The sequence below is a fragment of the Lissotriton vulgaris genome, chromosome 10 (genome assembly GCF_964263255.1).
Source record: "Lissotriton vulgaris chromosome 10, aLisVul1.2, whole genome shotgun sequence".
In the NCBI taxonomy this organism is placed as follows: domain Eukaryota; kingdom Metazoa; phylum Chordata; class Amphibia; order Caudata; family Salamandridae; genus Lissotriton; species Lissotriton vulgaris.
The window spans coordinates 307,163,018-307,188,772 of NC_141698.1; positions in this window are offsets into that span (position 1 = coordinate 307,163,018).

A 25,755-nucleotide genomic window follows, 5' to 3' on the forward strand; every position below is an offset into this window, starting at 1 on the left:
CAATATTGTACTTACCTGTTTAAGTATCGGTAGTCAATCAATATTTTGTAAACTATATATTTACATTGATATTAAAACATGGAACCTAGATCTTGAGTAGTGCAATACAGTGCAAATAGCTGCCTCACCTTACTCTGCGCTTGGAAGGATTCCATGGGCATTGCAGAGGGTAAATATGGGGAAGCACAAACTGCTTACACCTCCTGAGATGAGGTGCAACAAGGAGGAATTTCTTTGTTTCTCCTTGTTATTTCCTCTTTCTATGTTTGCTGCAGAATGCAGTCTACATAGAACAAGGAAAACATATCTTAGGATTATTTCTGTGCAGGAAGGTGCCCCTTCCTGCACAAAGCACAACTCTGCAGGCAATGTAGGCATCCTTGCACTATAGTGCAAGGTTGCCTGCATTGGCACTAGGCTTCCTATACTGTGCATGCACAGGGAGCATCTTTTATTGTGGCATAGGGTAGCGCAGCAATGTGATTTACTGTGCTGCCTCAGGCAAAATTTTAATTAGTGAGTACCATGGTCCTCTGGTGTGCATCGCTTACATTTACCCTGAAACCCAGTATGAATTTCTACATGACAAGAGTTAGGGTGGTTTCTACCATGGCAAGCAAACAGCTGTGTGATCTCACCCCTCACTTTGGGACACCTGCATGCTATGTAGTTTCATGCTAGTGACTATAAGTGGCCTTCGCATGTTCCTATGTGGTGATACTTCACATAGCCCACAGAGGACCCCCTTTCAGGTGGGTAGTTTATCCTCTGGCAACCCCATTCCATTCCATTGCTTTACAGTCCTGTAGTAAGACACAGTAGCCTCATGGTGCAACGGGGCCTCCATTGTTACCCTCAGGTAGGAAAGGGTTCAAGTATCCATGTATGATGTGTTGTTCCTGTCCATGCTTTGGGCCCCATTAGGATAGCTAGCGGATTGTCCCCGCCAGGCTAGCAGTATCCCGCCATCCTTGCTGCATAGACTCCCCGCCATATTAACATGGCTGGGGGGTCTGCGGCAGACGGAAAGACCGTCCGCGGTGGCGGTGTCTATCAGACACCACCAGACATATTAGTATGGGCTTCTTCAGATGCCATTCCGTGGCAGCAATGTCGCCACAGAAAAGCATGCATAGTCTGCTTTGGGGGCCCAATGCGGGCCCCCATGGATTCTGGGGTGTGGGGGGGTGCACATGGGGGGTACCTATGATACCCCCCTGCAGTTCCATGCACAACATGGCAGGCACCGCACGGTTCCTGCCATTCTGTGGATGGAAGTGTACAGCATGCCTTCCTGCCATTGTGGTGGCGGTGCTGAGTGCACCGCCCCCCACAATGGTAGGAATGCTGGATGCGCCCACCACTGTGGCAGGCGCATCCTAATGCTGGCCAGGGGACCCCCGCCCTTATGGCAGGCGGTCCCATTCACCGCTAGGATAACGGGCGGACAAAGTCTGCCTGTCATTCTAATGACCCCCATTGTGTTTTGTATTGTGGGACTTATAGTTCTGTTAACTCATGTTATACATTCCACTACAAATCCTAGTATACAAGGTCAACCTAGGCTGATAATTTACACACACATGGAATGGACATACTTGATAGAGCCGGACTGAGCTATACAACATGTAACTCAGCAGTATGACTTACATTTATGTGATGTATGACTGTACACAAAAGAAGATTCCTAGGCTTTCCCTTGCATGCAGTGCTGAGCAGGTATATAGGTTGCTGCAATGGACAGCATGACATTTTTGCCCATATTGTCTCTGATTGCCACTTACCCTTGTGGATCCTCATGGCCAGCGCTGTCCTGTCTGGGAACTCTTGCCACCAACTCTTCCTGGGTGACTGCTGCCACCTGTTCCTCCAAGGCGCTCAGCTCCTCTGGCTCCTCAGGTCTTCCCCCTCCGGTCTGCGTGGCTGCCATCAGCTTTGTGGCCAGTTTCTCCTCGGCCCTCAGCTTTTAATCGTGCCAGTGCTTTTTGCAGTCAGGTACTGTCCTTATACCTTGCCCAACACTGTTAATCCTGACCACTATGGACTGCCAAATTGGCTCTTTCTTCTCTGATGGCAATTTTGAGGTGACAAATTGTTGATATTCATACTTTCTCACCTCTGTCACCAACATTTGATTCCCCTCCTCACTAAAATTATTCTCCCTCTTCTCCTGAGGGTCTGTCTGGTCAACCTGGCTGGGGATAGGTTTGTTGGGGTAGTTGCCCTGTCTGCTGCTGCCTGCTCCACCTCTTTTTTTTTAGGTGTGTGATTTATTTTTTCCAAATGCGTCATTTTTTAAGGGATTTCTGATGCATAATACACTCCAATGTGATACAAACAGGGATTAGAGTTGCTTTACGTGCCACAAATCAGCCTAGCATCAATTTTGCTGCATGTGTGTCAGTTTTCTCTGTGGCAGCCGTCCCATAGAAGAGTAGTTTTTTTGACGCATCATGGGACCTTTGGCCATGGTGTGCCATACTGTGAACACAAAGCATCCAAGGCGTTTAAAACTTTTGTGCCTCAGCACAAATTTTTCTGATACATCGCTGCAGTACCACAGCGATGCATCAGTTCTCGTAAATAAGCCCCTTAGAGAGATCAAGCAGCTGTATTGTATCTCCTTAGACAGTGGGCACTGGATGTTTGATACAAGAACTTTGAAGAAATGCAGTGATTTTGCTGGAAACATAGCAACATGAGTTGCCTTCTCTGAATTAACTACAGAGTACAATACAGTAACATGACAGAACACAAAATCACTACACAACAAAAAATTCAAGGCGATCAAAAGAGAAAACACTTAAAGTAACGCTGTACTACACAACAAGCTGATTGATTGATTCCATATTGAACTATATTAATAACAGAGTTAGAAAGACTTACTCCCCGTTCTAACTAAAAACTCTAATTTGGTTACAAGGAAGTAACACACCTTGCCTTATGTTTACATTTGTTTTCAATGGAGTTCCTTGTGAACTTTGTTTTTTGGCTGACTTGCCATATCCAGTTCACAGGGATGTATGGGTTGCATATGTAATATTTCAGCATAAGAACAATACAGCGCAAAAAAACTATACAACAATTCTTCTGTACAGCAACACAAAATAGCGTAACACAAAACAATGCACCACAACTACATCACAACCTAAAAACACAACAGAAAACGCAACTCACCAACGCAGCACAAACATGCAGGATGAAACCAACACAATAGGTTATAACAAGACAGTGCTGTAACACATTTACCCAATAAAATAATGGCACAGCAGAACACAACACCACAAAAACTACAGGAACACAATATACCACAATAACAGAACTGCACACATAAGACAGCACAATGCAGCATTGACAGGCATAAATCAACACAACTTCATACAAGAGATCAAAAGCTCTAGCACACGACAGTAAGACAAACTACAACTTTAGAATTTAAAACACATCTTAATCTCACACAGCGAAATTCAATATATGTGTTGTTATGTTTTTGTGTCTTTATTTATCTTTGCGTTCCATGGGTATTATGCTGTGTTGTACTGGTGGGTTGCACTGTTAGATAGTGTTTTGTGTTGTGTTTATGTGCTGTTGTTTTGGTGGTGCATTGTATTAAGTCACTGTTTTGTACGTGTTGTGCTATTATTGTATCGTTTTGAAGCCATCTTATGTTATTTTCCTGTGCTGTATTTCGCTGTGCTATTGTAGTATTATTTCATGCCGTAGTGATGTTGTGGTGACTCAGCTACAGTCCATCTGCTTAAATATGTGCATGCATTCTTGAAAATATATATTAAATACCAGTTCTGATATTAACATTATGCACAGTCTTTTCTTCAATGCTCTGAATGTGTCTAGAGATTTTGTAGAGTCTATAGTGAAATATCAGTTCTGCCATTAACATAATCAGGCGCCAGCACCAAAAAGCTGTTAAAGACATTTCTGAGCATTTCCACAAGGTGTGTGCTAATAAATACATATCATTTCCTTACAATTCCCGTGCAGTTGAAAAAAAAGGCTTTTCGTTTATTATCGTGAAAAATGTTAGTTGAGCTTGCTATTAATTATATCATTTTGTTCAAATGTTTCAAAGAGTACATAAACGCTGCAGCTTGAACATCTGAGGTGCTAGAAAAACGTTACCAAATATGCATGCAAAGTATAGTACATTTTGTACAGAAGAAGTAAGAGAACAGAAGATTGCTAGCTTTATTTTTTCCTGGTATTAGTAGGCTTGTACAAACTGACTCAACTGGGAATAAACTGCAAGGCTTCAAGGTGCCTGCGGAGGGAGTTGATTATAGTTCTTTTTTATTTGGTTGTTGGGATGGGGAGTAGAGGGTTAGGGAGGCCCAGAATTCAGGCTCACTAGGGATGATCATAATAAGAACGCATAAAAAGATGGTGGCATGTGTATGTTATTTGTAGGAAATTATGCAAGGGTATCACAAATTATGACCTATTATCCTTTTAAGGGCATCCTAAAAGCCACAGCACAGCTCATATTAGGCCGAACTAAATATGATGACATCACTCCCACTCTGGTGGATTTCCATTGGCTCCCTTTACAGGCCTGCACCATCTTCAAAACCAGCTGTATCAGTTTCAAAGCCAACATGAATAGCAGCCCATATTATCTGACTGACAATTTCACCATCTCTGGTGGCTTGGCACAAACTGGAAACCATAAGACCGTAGACTAGGATGTGTTAAAAAACCGAGGACAGCTGACCTTTTTCTATCCATGCAGCCAGGATCTGGACCAGCATGCCCTTACCAATTAAGAAACACCCCAACACTGTTCCAGTTTAGAGCTCAAGAGGCACCTCTTATTAAAGAACACTACATTACAGTGCATTAGCAATTCAATAATACACTACATCTCTTCTCAACCTGTACAGCACTCTGCCAACTGTTAGAATGAGGAACTGTTTGGACCAGTAATGTTACACTGTGTAATTTTGCTGTCTTGATTTAACTTTGTGGAAGAAAGGTGTTTTTATTTTCACTCTGGCACTTTATGTAAATGTAATTACATTTATCTGTGACATAAGATTTTATATTGTATGTGTACTTTTATGGTTTGCAATACAACCGAAATAAAGTTTGTTTAACGTGTTGACAAGCACAAAAAAAAAATTGGGTTTCACTATGCAAATACCACATGCTTAGATACATACTGTGAGAAAGTGCATTATTAAATGGGGGTGGATGGTAGTCCACTACAAGTAATAATGGCACTATTCTTGTTAGGTCCCTTAACTTTTGGAATATTTTAAACCTGAGCTTAGCCCCTGGCTTAGAGCATACAGCCTTAAATATGGAAAATGTGCAAACCATTTAGAAGTACCAAAACAGCTAGAAAGTCAAAACCACAATACAATAACCAACAAATATCTAATATGGAGTACCAAAGATATGATTTTTTAAAGTTTTAAAACACTAAAAAGCATGAAGCGCCAATCATGGGCATCTAGTCACACAAGAACGGGCCAAGGGTAAGGTTTGACACTGACTGTGATAGAGCAGGGTTGGATACGATGACCAGGTAAGTCTCACTCATAAAGCTTTATTAAAACGCAGAACATTTTCCGGAGAAATTATGATCTTTGACAAAATTGTCAGGGCAGACTATAAACTGGATCTAAGTCAGGGTACAAAGACAGTGGGATGTTGAAAATTGGGGTCCTGGTGAGGTCGTTGGCAAAGGTGGAAAAGCTCTGAGTGGATGAAGTCTGGAGTCTGTGCCCAGGATGTTCTTGACATCAATCAGCCTTGGCTCAACTATGCACTTGGTGTAGCCCTCTACATTCAAACTTTTCTGGAAGTCTGATCTCCATATACAGGACAGGCGAGCACATTGAATTCATACCCGCGATTCGATGTAGACGGCTTGATGATGGTGTTGGTCTCCTGCCGGCTCTCTAGAAGAACATGTTGTGAGATGGTTTTAGGTCTCAGCTGATGCAGTTTGGGCATGAGGAGTACACTGTAACACCAGCCAAGGGTTCCAAGAACTCAGAACCAGGATATTTGAGATCAGGACTCACTCCGACTTTTTCAAACACAGGGTGTGTCATATTTACTACATTACGGCACACCCCTGTGCTTTCAACAAACAATGTTTCCATTGTGCACTCCTGTTTCCAATTATATACACTTAAAAAAAAAAATTATACACTCTTTTTAAGAGCATTACTCTATTTGCATCCCTGTCGGTAGCGATGTGTCTGCAAGCGTTAGAGGAATATGTATGCCAGGTGTGAATAAACCACTACCCAGCTGACGGGTTCGCTTCACTTGAAAACATGTGAGTTTTTCTTCCAAGCTTCAGGTTTTGCAATTAATGTTTCTAATAAAGTGTAAGTCATCCATCATTTGTCATAGTTATGAATTAAAAACTATGACAAATGATGGATGACTTACAATTTACTCTCCAGTTTTGAAGTTAAGAGAGCCCGTCAGCTGGGCAGTGGTTCATTCACATCTAACATACTTGCGACATGCACCCCTGTGTTTTCCCTAGTGCTGGTGCTAAAATTAGCTGCCTAGCACCAACACAGGGACCCTTGCTTCATAGTGCAAGGGTGCCTGCATTGCAGGGAATGATTGTTTATTTACAGGAAGGTATTCCTTCCTGTGAATAAACAATCCATAATGCTATTTGTTACTTCCAATGTGCTGCATTATGCAGCACACATACAAGTAGCAATTAGTCATTAGTTAATGATTGTTTATGTGCAAGAAGGGACGCCTTCCTGCATATAAGCAGTCATTAAAGGCTTTTGCTCTATCTATGTGTGCTGCAGAATGTAACACATAAAAAAGCAAAAATGAGGAGACATAAAATAATTTCTCCTTGTGTGCCATTACAACGCCTGCTCTTGCATGGCATCAGTTTTGGCGCTGTCACGGATTTACACCTCCTTGTAAATCTGGGGCAGCATCAAAAAGCAATGGGTGTTTCATGGGTGTTGCGGTGGGACACCCAATGCAACACCCATCGCACGCCTCTTTCATGCAGATACCTGCAAAGGATAGCATATTTACATAGCGGCTTTATGCGAAAAAAGTGGATCAACGCCACTTTGTAAATGCCACCACCGGAACGTAAAAAAAGTGATGTTCCATTAGCGCTATGGCCTTGTCCATATGTCCAGGGTCTTTAGTTGGCAGAGATGTGTACCCTGTCCAAGTAGGGAGCACAATCCTAGACAGGGTAAGCTAGATACACACTAAAAGGTAACCTGCGCTTACCCTCTGGTAACTTGGCACAGAGCAGTCAGGCTTATATAAATAGGCAATGTGTAAAGTATTTGTGCAACGCATAGTAACACAATAAAAACATCACGAAAATACTCCACACAGGTTTAGTGAAATAGAGAATAATTGCATGAGTAAAACAAGACCAAAATATCAAAAATCCAATGAGCACGACCGGAGTAATGATTCTTTAAAAATAAACCAAAATATTGGTTAGAAGTCAGTGGCGCTAAGGGTGTTTCTTGAGGTTGCACTGGACCAGGGAAAATTATATGTTCAGGCCAAACGTGATGGAGGGCAGCCAGCTACAGCACTCACACAGGTTCTGCTAAGAAAGTACCTTGGATGGAGCAAAGTGTCAACATTGAAGTCTTGATGTGGTGTTGCCGATCCACTCAGGTGAGGAAGAACCCCTTTATGTCATCGAGCAGCGTAGTCCATTGAGGTGATGTCATTGCTCCTGCATCAGATTAGCGCAAAGTCGGCACTGCATTGATTTTCATGGTTCTGGACAGTAGGTGTCACCGATTAAGAGGCCAGGGCTCGATCGGCACCACTTGGCAGGGCAGGACTCAGAGATGGCAGTGTCCAGGTGCTTTTTCAGAGTTGCAGGAAGTCTGTATTTGATGGCCCGAAGATGTCAGAACATGGGGCAATCCAGTAATCCTTTGTAGTCACTCTGTATTCAAGTGAGATGGGTCTAGTCCTTGTTCTCAGCAGGGCAGAGATCAAAAAGCAGCATGGCAGCTCAGCAAAGCAGAAAGCAGTTCCTTCCGAGCAGCAGTCAGGCAAAGTGGCAATCCTTTTACCACAGCAGTTCTTACTCCTGACAGACTTCTCAAAAGGGTCAAAGCTCTAGTACATATACCCATTTCCGCCTTTGTAGTTGGGGTGACTTCAAAGTAGGGTATTGAACTGCACAGGTCCAGCTTTTATCCCAGCCCTGGCTCCAGACTACCAGTAGGGGGTAATCAGCACTTTTTGTGGGACACAGAACACTGCATACTCAGTTGTAACTGTCAACATCCCCTTCCTGGCCAGGAACAGTTATTGGAATATTTATGAATGCAGATGAGTTCTTTGCTAGACCCACCCTTCCTGTGTTTGTGGCTGTCTAAAGGGAATGCACAACGAGTAGGGGTCACCCATCCCAGATGTGTATGAAGACAGGCTTCAAGACACAGAGCAGAAAGGGCAGAGAAATTCTCACTTTCTAAAATGTTAAATCCAGCTTTCCCAGTAAAGAGGATTTATCATTATCATTCAAAGATATGAAGCATGATGCAGTCACTCCTTTCTAATCAGAAATTATAGCTTCAAAGTGTTTTAAGGAATTCCAATTGCTAGCCTATGAGCGGAGTAGACCTCACAGTAGTGAAAACGAATTTGGCTTTTTTATCACTACTAGGACATGAAAAAGTATAAGTACATGTCCTACCTTTTACTTACACAGCACTCTGATCTTATGGCTACCTAGGTCCTACCTTAGGGATGATTATGTATAACAAAAAGAGAGCTTAAGGTTTGGTAAGGGTTTTAATGCCATGTTGAGGTGGCAGTAAACTGCACACACAGGCCTTGCAATGGCAGGCAGGAGACAGGTTTGAAAGACTTCTTGTGTGAGTGGCACAACTAGTGCTGCAGGTCCTCTTGTAATATTTAGATTACAGGACCTGGGTATATGGTATACCACTTTATGAGGGACTTGAAAGTTAATTAAATAAGCCAATCATATATACACCAATGTCACCATGTCTATGGCAGAAGCACATGTACTTCAGTACTAACTAGCAGTGGTAAATTGCTCGGAGTCTTAAGGCCAACAAAAGATACAGCAAAAACTGTAGGTAAGCAGGCACACAATTTGGGGGAAGAACACCCTAAGGGTGACAGGTCTAACAACCTTTACGTTGGATTTTAAATAACTATTAAAATGAGCTATGGAGTCAATGTTTTAGCTTCTCCCAAACTGAAGGTCGGGATTATAAAGTGTTATAATGTAATCCAGTGCGTCACCTAAGTTAGAGCCAGCCTTGTCACAGTGGCTCAGTGAAAAAACATTTTGCAGGTGTTTCACTGCGAGGACATGTAAAACTAAAAATACGTTTGTCCTACTTTTTAAATATCATGCACCATGCCCTATGGTCATTTAGTGCCTCCAACAGAAGTCATGTATAAGAATTAAAAAGGAAGATTTAGGCCGGGCAAAAGATTATTTTGCCAGGTCAAAATAGCAGTTTTAGAACTCCACAACCAGTCTTCAGGAGCAGGTATGGAGACATGCTTGGCATTGTCAATTTAGTTGTGGCACAAAATGATGCAGTCCACTAATGTTACTTAAAATACAGATGTTGGGTACACTTTTCTACCATGGAATAGGGACTTATAAGTAAGTTAAATACACCAATCAGGAGTGTAGTCAATGTTACCATGCTTTAACACCTTCCGTGCTCATAGCTAGCTCAGCTCGTCATGAGGCAGGATGGCGCTGTGCTCATGATGAGCTGAGCTTGTCATTACCGCCACAGTGCACACACGCAGGGATAATTCCCCTGCTGTGCTGAACGCCTGTGGAAACAGGTGTGGTCATGACAAGCTCAACTCGTCTTGAGCACAGCACCACAGTGCAGCGTGACGAGCCAAGCTCGTCACAAGCACCGTGGGGCTGCGTGTAGCCCCACTCCCCCCAGAGCCGCGGGGGAATTGGCCCTGCGGCGAAGGGGTTAAGGGTCAGTGTGCATGTACTGATGTCTGGGAAGCATTGACCCAGTGTGCAGTCAAATAAATACATACATTCATATATATATATATATATATTTCAACAAGATGCTCAGATATGAGGCCGCACACCGCTTGCAAGTGGTTCACAAAACCTTTATTTAGATACATTGCAGCTTGCCATCCCGATATTCAGTCCCTTGGCCTTATACGTTTCAAAGCATTTGTGCTTCTCATCAGAGGCCCACGCAGGCAAACAAAGTTCATTGCTGCTACATCTTCCCTGTTTGCTTTAGAAAATTATTTAGCCTCCGGTGTGCCTTTCTTTAAGTAGAGTTTATTTTCAACAATGCATGCTGGGCCATGTAGTTGTTTAGCATTATTTTTACCCTCCAGTGGGTTCGATTCCTGGATCAGATGAATCTCCTGAAAACGTTATTCTCATCACTATTCATTTCTGGGAAAAACAAAAGCATCTCATGTGTTCAACGTTTCATACACAGAACCCAAACAATAACTGAAATATTTCTTCCAAATATCAAATTTAAACCTTCAATCATTCCTCTTCTACATCTAGACTAAAGGCCTGATTTACAATGATTGGCATATGAATATGTTTGGTTTACTCTTGCAATACTCTTGTATTACTCATAAGTTTCAGGAGTAAGCCCGGGGATCTATAAGAGTATGTCACAGCACAATCTTGGTGAATCAGGCTCTATGAGGTAACATGATACTAACTGATTACTCTTAATAACTCTCCTGCTTTAGGAAGTGAAGCATTATTCGTGTAAATTGGCTAGGTTGTGCTATGAAAATCAATATATATTATATAAATATGCATTTTAATGAAAATATGCTCTAAACAAGGAAGAGGCTCCTTGGTAAAAGGGAAGCCTTTGCCAGTTTTCTGCAATGAGGAATAGGAAATGGTTACATAGATTTAACCTTTCAAGATAATATGCACATTGGATGTCACTGATGCGTACTACGAATAACCTCCTGAGTATAACTGAAACATACAATTTCTGCCCGTAAAATGCATGTAAAAAAACATATGATTCCGGTATTTCCCTCTATCTGGACAAAAATCATGTAAATCATCATAAAAGAATTACATAAAAAAATTAAACCATATGACAAATTTAAAAGTTGCACTCATTACCCAAACTACAAAAGAAAGGTTCTCAGTCCCACCACATATATAGTGTTCACTGAAAAAACAAAGGTTACATTGATATTATAGTTAGGTATGAAAAAACACCTTAACCCACATAAACAATTCTTAACAATTCACTGAAAAACACAAAGGATAAAGTAACGTTAAAGTTAGAAGACAAAATCACACATAACATAATGCTTATAAAACATAAAAAAATACTTATATTCACAATAGTTAAGTGATCTAACTATAACATTGACTCACTCAATCTATTGCTTAGGATCTCACATATCACATCACTCATGACTTGCTAAATGATATCATTAATAACATCACTGAGACTTTATTAATGGTATCACTGACACACATCAATTATTCTATAAACTGTTAGATGATTTTAGAAAATAAAAAATTTAGTAAAGGGTCCTAAAACATATACAGCACAGATTGACTTTGTGCACAAATGTGGATATAAAAAATAGAAGTAGTGTAGTACTCGATTTTAGTCTGACTCCTTATTGTAAAAATTATATGGTACACAATTTAACTATCAGTTAGGTTGTAATTAGAAATAATACTCCATTTAAAGAAGGTAGAGACTGATGGCCTGATTCACAAAGGTAACTTAGACTTTTGAGTAAGTTTACACATTTGGGAAAGTTACTACTTTTCATGAATTTAATATATCTGAGCGTTACTATTAAACAAAAGTATGAAGTCCAACACTACACATGATCAAGTACCAGTACTGAAAAGCCATTCAAAGAAAATAATAGGGGGTACTTAAAATAAACTTGCACAAATGTGTAAGTTACTACAAATGTGTAATGTTGGACATGGCCCTCTCTGCAGGGTCACTCCCAAACGTTTGCCTTTTCCCTCCAGTTTTTTCTGAATTCATTTTTGTTGGACTTAGGTCCCTGTGCAAGTTATACATGCTAACCAGTCCTTGTGCTCTCTCCTTAAAACATGGTACAGTTGGCTTATACTGAGTTGGAATATTTAATTTACTTCTAAGTCCCTAGTGAAATGGTACTAGCTGTGCTCAGGGCCTGTAAATTAAATGTTACTAGTGGGCCTGCAGCACTGATTGTGCTACATACTTAAGTAGCCCTATAAACCATGTCTCAGGACTACCAATGCAGCTTGTGAGCGCAGTTTTAAACTGCCATTTCAACCTGGACAAATTAACCCTTTGCCAGACTGAAATCATCCTTTTTAATACATGTACATTTCCCCTAAGGTAGGCGATGGCCAGCCCAGAGGGCTGGTTGCAGTGTACTTAAAAAGTTGGACATGTACTTTTGAAGTTTTATATGTCCTGGTAATGAAAAACTCTTAAATTGTTTTTCTCTATTGCAAGGTCTCCCTCTCCCAGAGAATAACATTGAGGTTACCTTATTAAGTGATAGCTTCCAAATGGTAACGGCTAACCAGGTCATGTTTGGTGTCTTTGGAGTTGTAATGAAAAATGCTCTCTTATATTGAAGTCAGGTTTTAAAGTAGATTGTTGAAAATGCCACTTTTAGAAAGTTTAAATTTTTCTGCCTTAGCCATTTAGTGCCTGCAGCCTTTCTCTGAGTCAAATGACTAGGTGTAGCTAATACTTTGGTTTTGTGTATTCCTCCAAGAGAGCAACACACAATGGAGAGCGTAGGTGTGCCTGGATGGGCCATCACTGCCAGGAAGTGAGGGCAGGGCTGGGCACAGCTCTACTTATACTTGAATAGACTGTGTCCTGCCTACTCACAAAGGGCTACATACCCTCTTTAGCTAAGCTCGATCCAGGGCACAGGAGGCAGGAAATCTGTACACTTCAAAATGAAACTTCTAGACGTTTCTCCCACTTCAAAGGAGGCACCTGGAATAAATATTGGAATTCAGACCCCAACTCTTCAGTACATTTATGGACCTGTGGAGTAGCTGCCAGGGAAAAGGAATGCTGAAAGGCCTCCCACTCTTTGTAATGCTGCCCTGCTGGACTACTGCCTTGCTGGGCTTCTGCCTTGCTGGATTGCCTTACTGCTACCCTCCTGACTGAATCAAGGGATTTGGACCTGCACCAGATCCCAGGATTCCAAGGACTAATCTGCTCTCCTCCTGTTCCGAGTCATAGGGTCATAACAAGCTCCCAACTATGTGAACCAGCATCCAGATTCAGCTGGAGCAATCCCCTGACCCCCAAGTGGTGCCCCTCCTTAGCTGGACCCTTGTTTTAGCCTCAGATGGTCTGAGTTGAAATTTCTTTGAGACCGTTGGTGCTGAAATCTTGTCACTTGCACTGCCTTCCTACGCGTAGTTCCATCAACCCTACCATTTGCTCTACAGCATTGACTGTTCTCGGGAAGTGCCATCTCGAAGCACTGGTTTGACTGTGTGCGACAACAACAGGATCTTTGTGCTACCGTGATCCCCGTCCAAGATGCCAGGCAGGGGTGGCTCCTCCATTATGGCAGAGGATCATCGCCCCACTGCTTTCTTGCAGTGCGAGAAGCAGAAACATAAATTGGTATTTTAAATACCATTTTATGTTTCTGCTTCTCACACTGCGAGAAATCAGAATGGTATGCTGGTTCGGGGCAGGCGGGTGGCAAGTCAGGGAGGAGTGACTTGCACAATGCTGTGGGTCCTGGGTGTTTGGTCGACCCTCGGGCCAACCAAACCAGTCATGCACACTCTGCATTTTTTCTTTGTAGGCTGCATGCAGCCTACATAGAGAAAATGGCCTTCCTACAGGTGCGCGGCTTGGAGCTGGGGGCACCAATTACAACGCTGCCATTGCAGTGTTGTGATTGGCTCAGGAGGTGGTAGGGAGGATGCCTGCATCCTGTTCCTGCCAGAGGCAGGACAGCAGGAAAGCAGCAGGAAAATGCGGCATGGATCCCGGCCGGGAGCAGAGGCGGCGCGGACCTAGTAAGATATTTTTATTTTTTTTAATCCCCCCATGCAAACCCCTGCACGACTCCCCAACCAGCGAGTCATGCGAGCCGCCACTGACGCCAGCTCTGTACTTCGCACTACATCAATGCTTTCCTGCCCCTCATGGCCTCCTCCACCTTGAGCGGCACTCTTTGCACTGGACTTATAAAGAAACTTTTCAGTGGGTCTAACCTGGTAACCTGTAAACCAATTTCTTACATGTAAGTTACAAAAATATGGTTGGTGAATATTGAAAAGTAGTATACTTACCCAAACGGCTAAACATACTCAATTCAGTTCAATTCAAAGAACTTTATTTGGTTACTATAAAAAGATAACCATAAAAGCACAGTTCATAGGTCGTGCAATAAATTCCACAATGAGATCAGATACTATTAACAAAAGCTAAAAACACATACAAGTCATTTGACAATTGATTTACGAGATTTAAAAAAGTTTTTTAAAAAGGCAAAACCAGAGGCAATAATTCAATTCAATTTTATTAAATATGATTTTGGAACTCCGTGGAGATCCACATATTATACAATAACAAACAAAATATGAAGATAAAACCGTATATAAATAACTCATGCAGGCAGAAATTATACAAAGACAGTATACCGTTCAGCTAGTATAGTTCTAAGAAACATTTTAAAAAATTAAAAATTTTGTTACAAAAAATCCAATTTGGGGGACTAAAGATAGCGTCCAACAAGGCTGTTGCGGAAGAAATACCAAACTGGGCACATGCCGGTTTTACCCAGAGGCGACGGTAAGTCAGTAATGCTGGACAAACTAGCAGGACGTGTTTAGAATCTTGAATTGCAAGGTTACAGTAATTGCACACATTGGATATGCCGTGCCATTTGGCCAACAACTTATTCAGGGGGAGCGAGTCCTGCCTGAGTAGTAGCCAAAAGCGGCGTAAACCGTGGGGTATGTTCCATGACAGGTAGGGTTGTACTTGTCTAATTATACAGGAATCGACAGCTTGTATGACCCCCTTCTTTTGTATTATCAGGTTCCGATCCCTCTCATAACTTAGCTTCCATGTGGCTTGTTTTAGTTGTAATTTTAATTGGTTCATGGAAAGCTCTAGAAGAGATGCTTCCTCCAAGTCCAAGAGAGTGATGGCTCTCCTATAGTTCTTTATGAGGGTCGAATATTCATTTAATGGGCCCATCAACTCTTTTGTAATAAGGGATCTGAGAGTAGTTGGCTTTCCTTTAATCAAACAAGTAACCCAACGGATAACACCTGCAAGGCCTTGTGCCCAGCTGCTCCTTAGACCAAGTTCTAAACGCAGGGTTGCTGCACTGCAACTGTTGTTAACCGAGGTTAAGTTTCTCAAGAGGAAGCCCTCAACTGTGTCCAAGAAGCCCCATTCCGCTAGGTCAATTAATTCTACACCATAAAGCAAAGTCGGGGGGACTTTTGCCCGAAAAGCCTCCAGCAAGTGAACAAAGTGTCTTTTGCCTGTTGATTTATACAATGCTCCTAGGCCGTTTCCCTGAGACTTTGCTTTACGGGAGCTATTTTCTATGTGTGATTTGTTACCCAAGCTGCTGTTGACAACCATACCTAGGAAAACATACATTTTTACTCTTTCTAATTTTTGACCTCCCAATTCCCAGCTAATGTGCTCCAACTTTAATTTATTTCGTCCTTCCAAGCACATTATCTTACTTTTGGAAATGTTTATTTTCAGGAAGTGCTCTTCGGAAAAGGTGTATAGTGTATGTAGACGATTATTGAGACCCTTAGGAGTGAGATCTAAAATTAAAATATCGTCCGCCTACATTAGACAAGAGATGTGTCTTTCACCCAAGCGTGGCGCAATTCCTACACATGTCGATAAAGTGAAGGGGAGGTCGCTAACATAAAGGGAAAATAAGAGGGGAGCTAATAGGCAGCCCTGTTTGAGGCCGTTTGCCGATGGAATGAGCCGAGAAAGACCCCTTTCTCCCCCAACAGCACTTTGCACCATGTGTTGTCATGCAGATCCTGGACCAAACATAAAAGTCTGTGTGGCATTCCTAAGGTGTGCAGCTTTCTCCACAATACTTGACGATCGACCTTATCAAAGGCCGTGGAGAAATCTATGAATGCCGCATAGACTCTCCCCTTTCTTGCTCTAATATATTTGTCAATTATTACCTGGAGGGCGGTTAAATTGTCCATGGTCCCATGGTTTTTTCTAAAGCCTGTCTGTTCGAGTGGAAGAACATTTGAGGACTCCACCCATGCATTTATCCGTTTGAGCAGGCATCTAGTAAAAACTTTGCCGATTGCGTCCAACAATGCAATCTGGCGATAGTTCTGGGGGAGAAGACGATCGCCCTTTTTAAACAATGGGACCAGGATACTTCCCTTCCAGGAGGGTAGGACCTTTCCGCTTAATAGGCAGATATTAAAAATTGGACATAAGAGCTTGCTCCATTTAGCCCTGTTCTGCTTTAGTACATTGATGGGCACTTCATCGGGGCCCATAGCCCCTGAACGTCTCATTTCCCCAATAGCAAGATCTATATCTTTTTCTGAAAAAGGCTCTAACGGCGGACTCGTTTCTATTGGCCATGCTTGGGGAGATACAGTGTGGTTTCTAGCATAAAGGTTTGAGACAAAATCCCTCCATGTATGTTCCTCGATAGGGATGGGTAGCGGACTAGTTCTCGTTCCGCACCCCTCACCTATAAGGGACCAAAATTGTCTCGTTTCCCCATTGGTTGCAGCTTCCCTTATTTTTACCCAGATGGCATCCTCTTTTTCTTTGCGTAGTGAGAATAAGAGTCTTCTCCTTTTCCTTCTTAGTGTTGTTATTAGTCGTGTTAAGGCGTTAGTTCTATTTAAATATTGGGCCCTTATTAATTTATTCAGTTCTATGTTGAGCAGTTTCAGAGGGCAGGGGATTAAGTCGATGGACTTTTTCTTATTCTGTTTTTGTGCCCCTGTTATCACCGACTTCAGAAACAAGAAAAAAAGCTCGATTTCGCGACCATACCAGGCGGGGAGCTCTGATATTGCTACATCGAGCATAACTTCCAAGTTTCGATGTGCCCTTGCGTTCCAGTAGCATCTTCCTGAACTGTTACCAAAGTTTATTTGGTCACTGTTCAGAGTCCATTGATCACATTTGGGAGGGTTTACGTTCATCGAGATAAATAGGATTCTATGGTCGCTAAATATAGTATCGATTACAGCGATATCCTTTAATAACTCAAATGATTGAGACCCTATTATGACATAATCGAGAATCGATTCCCCTTGATACGATTTGTGAGTAAAGTTTGCAGGGGAATCCGAAGGGAGTCGCCCATTTGCGATTATCCCATCTGTTTCTGCCAACTCGTTTAATAATAGTTTACCCCGTTTATTTGTTAATATATTTTCGGGGAATGTTGCTCGAGGAATATGAAGTGTTTCTTCTCTTATTTTATCACAGAACACATTTAAACTAAAATTGGAGATCTCACAATTCAAGTCCCCAGTTAGCATAATAACCGTTCTTGGATCTTTCTCCTTAATACTCTGTATATGGAGGAAGATTTTGTTTAAGATTGCATTAAAACCTGCTTCAGGTGGTATATAAGCATTTATCAGAGCCAGACGAATACCGGCTGAGGGGTTGCCTGACCCAAATAAAGTTACTACCTGAAAAAGTTTACTCGAGTCCATGAAATGATCATAGTCCCAGAGGCAATAATAAATACATTGTGCACAAATTGCAGTGCCAGGAACGCAGGGCGACATTGTTTCAGTTCCAATCTTTTTAACACACGGATGATCCATTTTTTTCTAGGTGTAGAATAAAATTTGAAAAAGAGCAATATATGTATAGACGACTGCATGGACACGTCATCACATGGGTAGTTACAAAGTGCTCTGCACCAGTTGTTTGCTTCAGGGAAACTTAGGGATCTGTACAAAATGTTCAGGCTGAAACGTGTTAGCAAGAATCTGTCATAGTCTCTTGTGATTAACAAAATGTATGGTTGTGTGGTTACAGAGGTCAGAGTAAGATGGTGTGCTATGACCATAGTTTTTTCATTTCAGTCATAGTTCTAGTTTTGCTCAAGAATTGCATACAGCTGCCTTAAATATCCTTCCTAGCCACGTCACACATAGTGTACAGGTCATTGTAATATTCTGGATGGCCTATTTGAAATAAAAATGTTTCAGCATATTCTAGCCATCCTATGTGTTTGACCCCGTCAGTTCTCAAGGCGTCCTTCAAAATATGAAGGCTGTATCTTAATCACATCCTCTAAATATGGCATACCCAGTTCTGTATGACAGATAAATGTAGACGTACTGTCCGGTACTGCCAGGAGACCCCTGAGAAATATATTTTCTGCCATCTGAAGTGTGCTTGCATTGGCATATCCCCGGAATCCTGCTCCACAGGCGGCAATTGCAACACATTTTGCCCTGTAGCTGGGCAGCAATGCCCCCAGAGAGCGTGTACCTAGTTTTCTACTAAAATTTGTGAATGCCATTAATGAATAAATAACAGCCTTCTGGCTTTAATTGCCCGACACCAAGTTCCTGATTGATCAACTAAAATCTCTAAATAGGAAAAAGAGTTAGTGCACTCTATTGCCTTAGTATTAATAAAAATTGTATTTTTCTTTTTATTGGAACCATTCCGGTAGTTCAATGAATTTTTTTTGAACAATTGATTGCGAGACCCAAGTTAATTGTGAAGGAAGTAACTACCCATTGAAGGGCAAGAGACGTACGGGCCATAAGGACTGCATTGTCTGCGTACAGAAGTACAGGGATGGGGCAAGTCGCTACTAATGGTAAATCCCTGGACTCCTTGACCAGGGTGGATTCTAAGTCGTTTATATATAAGGTGAATAAAAATGGAGCAAGTATGCAGCCTTGCCTCACTCCTCTCGACACTCTAAAATTCTTAGTGTAGTCCCCACCCTGTCCAAAATGCACCCTCGCCCTTGACCATGAGTAAAGGTGCATTAAAAGGAAATTATAAAATTATCTACCCCAGCCCCTCTAGAACCAACCACAGCTTTTAAAAAAACAACACAGACGAATGCTGCTGTTAAGTCGACAAAGGTTAAAAATAGCCTTTCCCTTTTCGCTTTAGTATATTTATCTAACAGAATATGTAAGGTTAGGCCCTGATCAATTGTGCCCAGGCCCTTGCGAAAGCCATATTGTAGGTCACTTAAAATTGCTTGTTCCCCACCCACATCTGTAATCTGTCTAAAATCATTCACCCTATAATCTTAACTGTGGAATCCAGTAATTAAATTGGGTGATAACATGCTGGGTTTGCCCTGTCTCCCTTTTTAAAAATGGGAACAATTGTAGATTCATACCAAGTAGATAAAAACCCCCTTGAACAGCATGCATTCAAAACTTGTGTTAGAAGTGGTCCCCATAGAGCTTTTTTAGTTTTCAATTCAATTTAATTCAATAAACTTTATTTCGGTCAGTGTGACCTCAAAAGTGTAATGAGAATTTGCCTAGCCTTGGTGCTGGTAAGTTCCAATTCTATTAAGGACTTGGAAGTGACGATTATGCCTTACTTCCTTCGCTTCATGGCCAACACAGCAGCAAGAAAAAACCACAAACAACTACATTTCCCATGAACATCAGGGAAAGAAAAAAAGAGACATAATGGCAGCCCTTTGTCGCTCTCCGCACTCCGGCAGCTCCCATCATGCCCCGCTGCTGCTCCCTCCTCCTCTTTCTTCGCGCAAAGCTCATGCTCCATCCAACTCACGATTCTTGTTTATTACCGTCATTCCCTGCAAAATACGCAGTGTGAGACATCGAACAGCCAATAACAAGTGTAAAATACATGCCAAGAACATTGCAGGTACAAGCAGTATAACGAAAATGAACCTTAAAAATGCATTACTTACATTCCGTACGGGGAGGGTCCACTTCCCTGAAGTCACTGGGGGGGATAATCCTCGCCTCCGAGTCCTTAATAGAATTGGAACTTACCAGCACCAAGGCTAGGCAAATTCTCATTCTATGGCAGGACCGGAGGCTTCGGATTATGCCAGTTCAAAGCTTGTCGACCACCAACCGGGCAATATCCAACACTGGCTTAAAATGAAACCTCTTGAAAGTGGAATCTGAAGACCAATCGGCCGCCCTCATCAGATCCTCCAATCGAGCCCCAAGGGCAAAAGCTTTACAGGCCATCGCCCCTCTCGCTGAATGGGCACCAAACTGTTTGGTATCAATCCCCGCCTCCTGCAACACCCAACGCACCCACCTGGCTATAGTTGGGGAAGAGACTGCCTTGTACGGTCTACATAGGGCAATAAGTAATTGTCTCTCGCCCGGAGGCCGAGTATCTTCAGTCAAACTCTCATAAGCATGGAGGCACTGCACCACACACAGTTTAGGGTAGTCTTGAAAGGCCGGGTACGAGATCACTCTCGAAAGGGATTTGGTCCGCCTGCTGACAGTAAAAGACACCCTGTCAGGGGAGAAAACTCTAGCAGTGACGTCTAATGCTCGCACATCCAAGACTCGCCTGTAAGATATCAAACACAGCAGCATAGCCAATTTAGCCGTGAGCTCTTTACGAGACAAAAACCGATTCGGCTGCCAGGATAATAACAGGTTCAGAACCCTGTTCACGTCCCAAAGGACGGAATAACGTGGTTCCGGAGGTAACGAGAAGCGAATTCCTCTCAAAAGCCGACACACCAATGGATGTTCTCCAACTGGGGAACCCTGAACCAGGTCAAGACTGGCCGAGATAGCTGAACGGAAGGTATTCACTGACCGGTATGCCAGGCCGTCCTCCGCTAATCCTGCCAAGAAGTTTAACACTTGCACTACATCTGCTCCCACGCGATCAAGACCCCATCACATACACCAGCGACGCCATCGATGCCAAGCAGACCGGTATCTCCTGGTCATGCTATTGGCCCATGCTTTGGAGAGTAAGCCTTCTGCCGTTCCCGAAAGGCCCGGGAGCGTCCAGCGACGCCGGAGATCCGACAAGCTATCAGCCGCAGGGACCCCTGCTGTACTAACCTGTGGGGAAGCCCCTCCAGACTGAGCAGAATATGTGGAGAGTGGGGGAGTAGGATTGGAGAATCCCAGGAAAGTTCCAGAAGAACCAGAAACCACACTTGAGACCTCCACCAAGGGGTGATCAGAACCACCTCCGCCAACTGACGGCGGAGCATCGCCGATACACGTGTTATCATTGAAAACGGGGGAAACGCATACCCCTGCTCCTTCGACCAGTCCTGAAGGAAAGCATCCGTCGCCTCTGCCAGAGGGTCCGGTCGCCAACTGAAGTACCTTGGAAGCTGGTAGTCCAGTCGCAATGCGAACAAGTCTACCGAAAAGGGGCCCCACCTGTCCGCTAGCCAAGAGAACACCAGAGGATCCAACTTCCACACACTGGGGTCTAGCCACCTTGCCCTCCAGGGTAGGCCTTGGGCATTCCGCCCGCAGGCGGTTGCGCGCGTCCTTCTCCACAGGCTTGCATAAGCAACCTGCCACGTATTTGGCCACCTGTCACCCGGGACCCAGTCCGAGGAACGAGGGTGGACAATGTCGTCTGGGTCCAAAATATCCGAAGGACTCTCCGAGGAAGCGGACTGTGACGGGAGCCAGGACCTCAATGAACAAGCCTCCTCATCCGTATCCGGCGAATCCTCATCGTCCCGGGGAACTGGGGACATAGTGCGCGGTGTCGGGGGTGGAACCTCCGCGGGCCAGGGGTCGGGTTGGATAGGCTTGAATAGGCTTCTTCCAGGCGCGCCATGAGACGTTGCTCCAATGGCACCATGGCCTGGTCTACCGCCCGATAAATGGAGTCATCTACGGCCTGATAGAAATCGTCGTCCCACGGTGCATAGTTGAGGGGGTCGCCCTCCTTATACTGTTCTTGATCCCCTTCCATGATAGAAACTAGTTCTGGCAAAGGCGGATCAGCAGTAGAGCCAATAAAGTCGGGCCCTAACGGGCACCCAATGTAAGCTGGGAGGGAGCCCAGACAATGAGGGGGGCACTAAGGCACACAATTCACGGGACAGAGCCCAGGGAACGCTACGGCCCTCTAGATCACAGGGCGCCCACCCGGCCAAGCGTTCCTCGCACCAGCAAGCCGGCGCCAATTACGACCCCGCAGGGTGTTCGCCACACAGAACCATACAACCCTTCTCGGGTGTTCAAACTGGGGAAAACCTAAATTACAACCCCGCAGGGTGTCAAGCCGGGGGGCAGGGGGCACTGGAACTCACACCGAACGCTCACCAAACGTCCCAAGGGCACACAGGGCACAACGGGACTCGCCCCCTAGCGGTGGAAAGCACACACCGCACAACGCACTAGGGCCAGATCGCGTGAGGAGTGCTAACAGCGTCCCACGACCATCAAGGGACTCTGAGAATGGAAAAAAAGGTCAGCGCTTGCCTTTATAACCCAAAACGCTATCCACACAGTCCCAAAAATCACAGAGAAGCAAAAACACTACTTAACTTTTTGCTGAGCAGTGAAGAAAGAGGAGGAGGGAGCAGCTGCGGGGCATGATGGGAGCTGCTGGAGTGCGGAGAGCGACAAAGGACTGCCATTATGTCTCCTTTTTCTTTCCCCGATGTTCATGGGAAATGTAGTTGTTTGTGGTTTTTTCTTGCTGCTGTGTTGGCAATAAAGCGAAGGAAGTAAGGCATAATCCGAAGCCTCCGGTCCTGCCATAGAATCACAATACATACAAATACATTTAAAATTACATCAGAAATCAATCACCTGTAATTAAAAGGAGATAAGAAAAACAATAGTTGAAATTGTTGGCACTTGTAAAGTAAATAGGTTCCACACTCAATTTTAAAATGCCTACTGTTCTAATTGGTTCACCAAAAGAAGACGAGGGGAGAAAATAAAACAGAGGGTTATTCAAGGCAAGGGAAAAGGATTCACTTTTGGAAAGTGCATAGTGCGAATAAATAAATAATTTATATAAAAAAGATTTCTAAAAAAGATGACCAATATTCATGCCATACAACAGTTAATAAGACCTAGCCCTGGGAGCCCCTATGATACAGGCTACTTCTACATGAGGTTTTCACAACAATTTTGGTAGTAGACTAGTGAACTACACCAAAACAGTGAACAATGATGCCATTCTAACCTCTTATATGCTCATGACAAGCTCAGCTCGTCATGAGGCACAGTGCCGCTGCACTCATGACGAGCTGAGCTCGTCACGGCCGTTGGAACGTTCGCACGCGGGGATAATTTTGCAGCTGTGTTGAATGTTCGAAAACGGGTGTGGCTGTGACGAGCTCAGCTCGTCATGAGTGCAGCTGCACTGTGCCTCATGACGAGCTGAGCTCATCATGAGTACAGCGGCGCTGCACCCCACAACGAAGGGGCTAAAAGCATTATGAGTGTATTAAAAATATACGTACTTTGAAAACGTATAAAAGAAACAATTTCCCTGTAACATGATTAAGGGGCCAACGTACATGCTCAATTTGATCTGATCATATAAAAACAAGACCTAATTTGAAAACTGACGGAGGTGACCATGAATAGATATATTTTCCAGCTATTTGATAATAAGATTGTTTCCTCCAGAATCACATCCTAGCTCTTTTTAGGATGCTTTTATAAATATCCTGCGGATACACCACATTGAAAATAAGAAGCCTGCAATTGAGTAAACAATCGGGATACTACAATCATGCTTCAGTATCCTGAAAGTCTCAGAGCAACGTCTGGTTCCGAGGTTTCTAAGAATCTGCACCAGCCATCGTTTTCTTGCCATATGGTAACCAGGGCAGCTAAAAAACACATGGAGTACTGACTCTTCAGGGCAGTCACATGCCGGGCACTTCAGAACTTGCCAACCTCCCCACTTGTGTGTAAAACAACAGGGAGGAAGAACTCCATGCCTAAACTGGAGGTAAAGACTTCTAGCAGCTGCCGGCTTGATATCATCTAGGGCCGGCTCAAAATTTTTAGAAAGGCTGAGGTTAACTTGCCTACTCGGGGGCAACTATGAAGCTGTGCCATTTTATACTCCTCATAATGAGCCTTTAACAATTCCCTTGGGAGTGAGGAACAGGCGGACTCAGGGTCAACCCAAAGTGCCCCAACCCCATGCTGGCTAGCATGTACTTACTATACGCAAGCCACTGCAGTTTGGCTGCCCCCCACAGGTTCATTGCTTCTTTTATTTACTCCCTGTAGGATAGGAGTTCTGGGGTAACACACAGGCGGCACCAGTACAATAAAGGACACCCAGATCTAATCGGAGCGGAGTTAGCGGAGTGCTCCGTGGGAGATTTAACAACTGTCTAAGAAAGTTGTTCTCTACCTGCGTTAAGTTCTCGGAACTTGAGGGGCCCTACAGTTCTTCACCATATAGCGCCCCTCCCCAGACTTTAGCCTTAAAAATTTCAATGGCTGGACTCACTGGTTTCTGCCTGGACTTACAGAAAAACCTTCATGATACCACTTGAAGATTGTGATAATTTTAATGATGATTTTTTAATTTGTGCCCCCAATTCATAGTTTCTCTGATTGTAATGCCGAGATAATCGAAAGAGGAGACTCTTTCGAGGGGTTTACCATTTAATGAAGGGTTTAATCGTGTACTTTTGGGGCTACTAAACACCATAAATGTGGTTTTCTGTAGAATAATTTCAAAACCTCTTAAACTACAGAATGTTTCACATCCATTGAGTACCCTCTGGATCCCCATGGGTGATTTAGATACTAATAAAGTATTGTCAGCAAACATCATTGCTGGGATTATGCAGGAGGCTAATTTAGGTACATCAAGGTCTTTCTCTACAAGTAAGTAATCTATCAAGCTATTAATATATAAACTACATAGAGTGGGGGCAAGCACACAGCACTGGTGAACTCCGCATTCAATCAGGGTGGGTGCAGTTAACTTTCCATCCTTGTCAACCCTGATTTGGGCAACGTTTTCCTCGTGTAGCCACTTGATGAGATGGGTTAGATATACTGGAACCCCCATCTCATGGAGGACTGTTCACAGTTTTTCCCTTGGGACCAAATCAAAAGCTGACCTCAGGTCTACAAATATTAAATAGAGGCTGCCACCCTCTAGACACACGGTCTTCCAGTGTAACAGTGTAGCCTGAGTATTTGGTCCAAAGTGGACAGTTTTTCCCTGAACCCTGCCTGTAAGGGGGATAGTATCTTACGATCTTCCATCCAAGTTTGTAACCTGAGCAGCAATACACGTGCAAAGATTTTTTGTGTGATGTCTATCAGGCTAATCGGCCTACAGTTGATTGGTAGAAGCGGTGAGAAGCGGGGAGACATTTTAGTTTTAAATAGGTTGACTGGGATGCAGTCAGGCCCCGGGCCTTACCACCCAAGCTAGCAGTTATGGCAGCATTAACCTCACTCAAAGTGAAATCCAATGATATTTTTTGGAAAGTGAGGGAAGACTCAAGGTCAGCCTCATTCTCTATTGTTCCCTGATCACCCGACAGTGGATCAGTTAAACGCTTTGAGTAGTGTGATATCCACTCTGTTTCTGTTATAACAATCTCTATAGTGGCTTAACTTTCTCGGCCAGAAATGGCACATTAACCGCCTTCCAAAATGCAGCAGAGTCTCAATTAGTCAAGGCCTCATGTAGGGTGCTCCAGGCTTCCTCCTGCAGCGTTTTCTTCCTTTCTTTTAATGCCCTCTTATAATTTCTTCTGGCT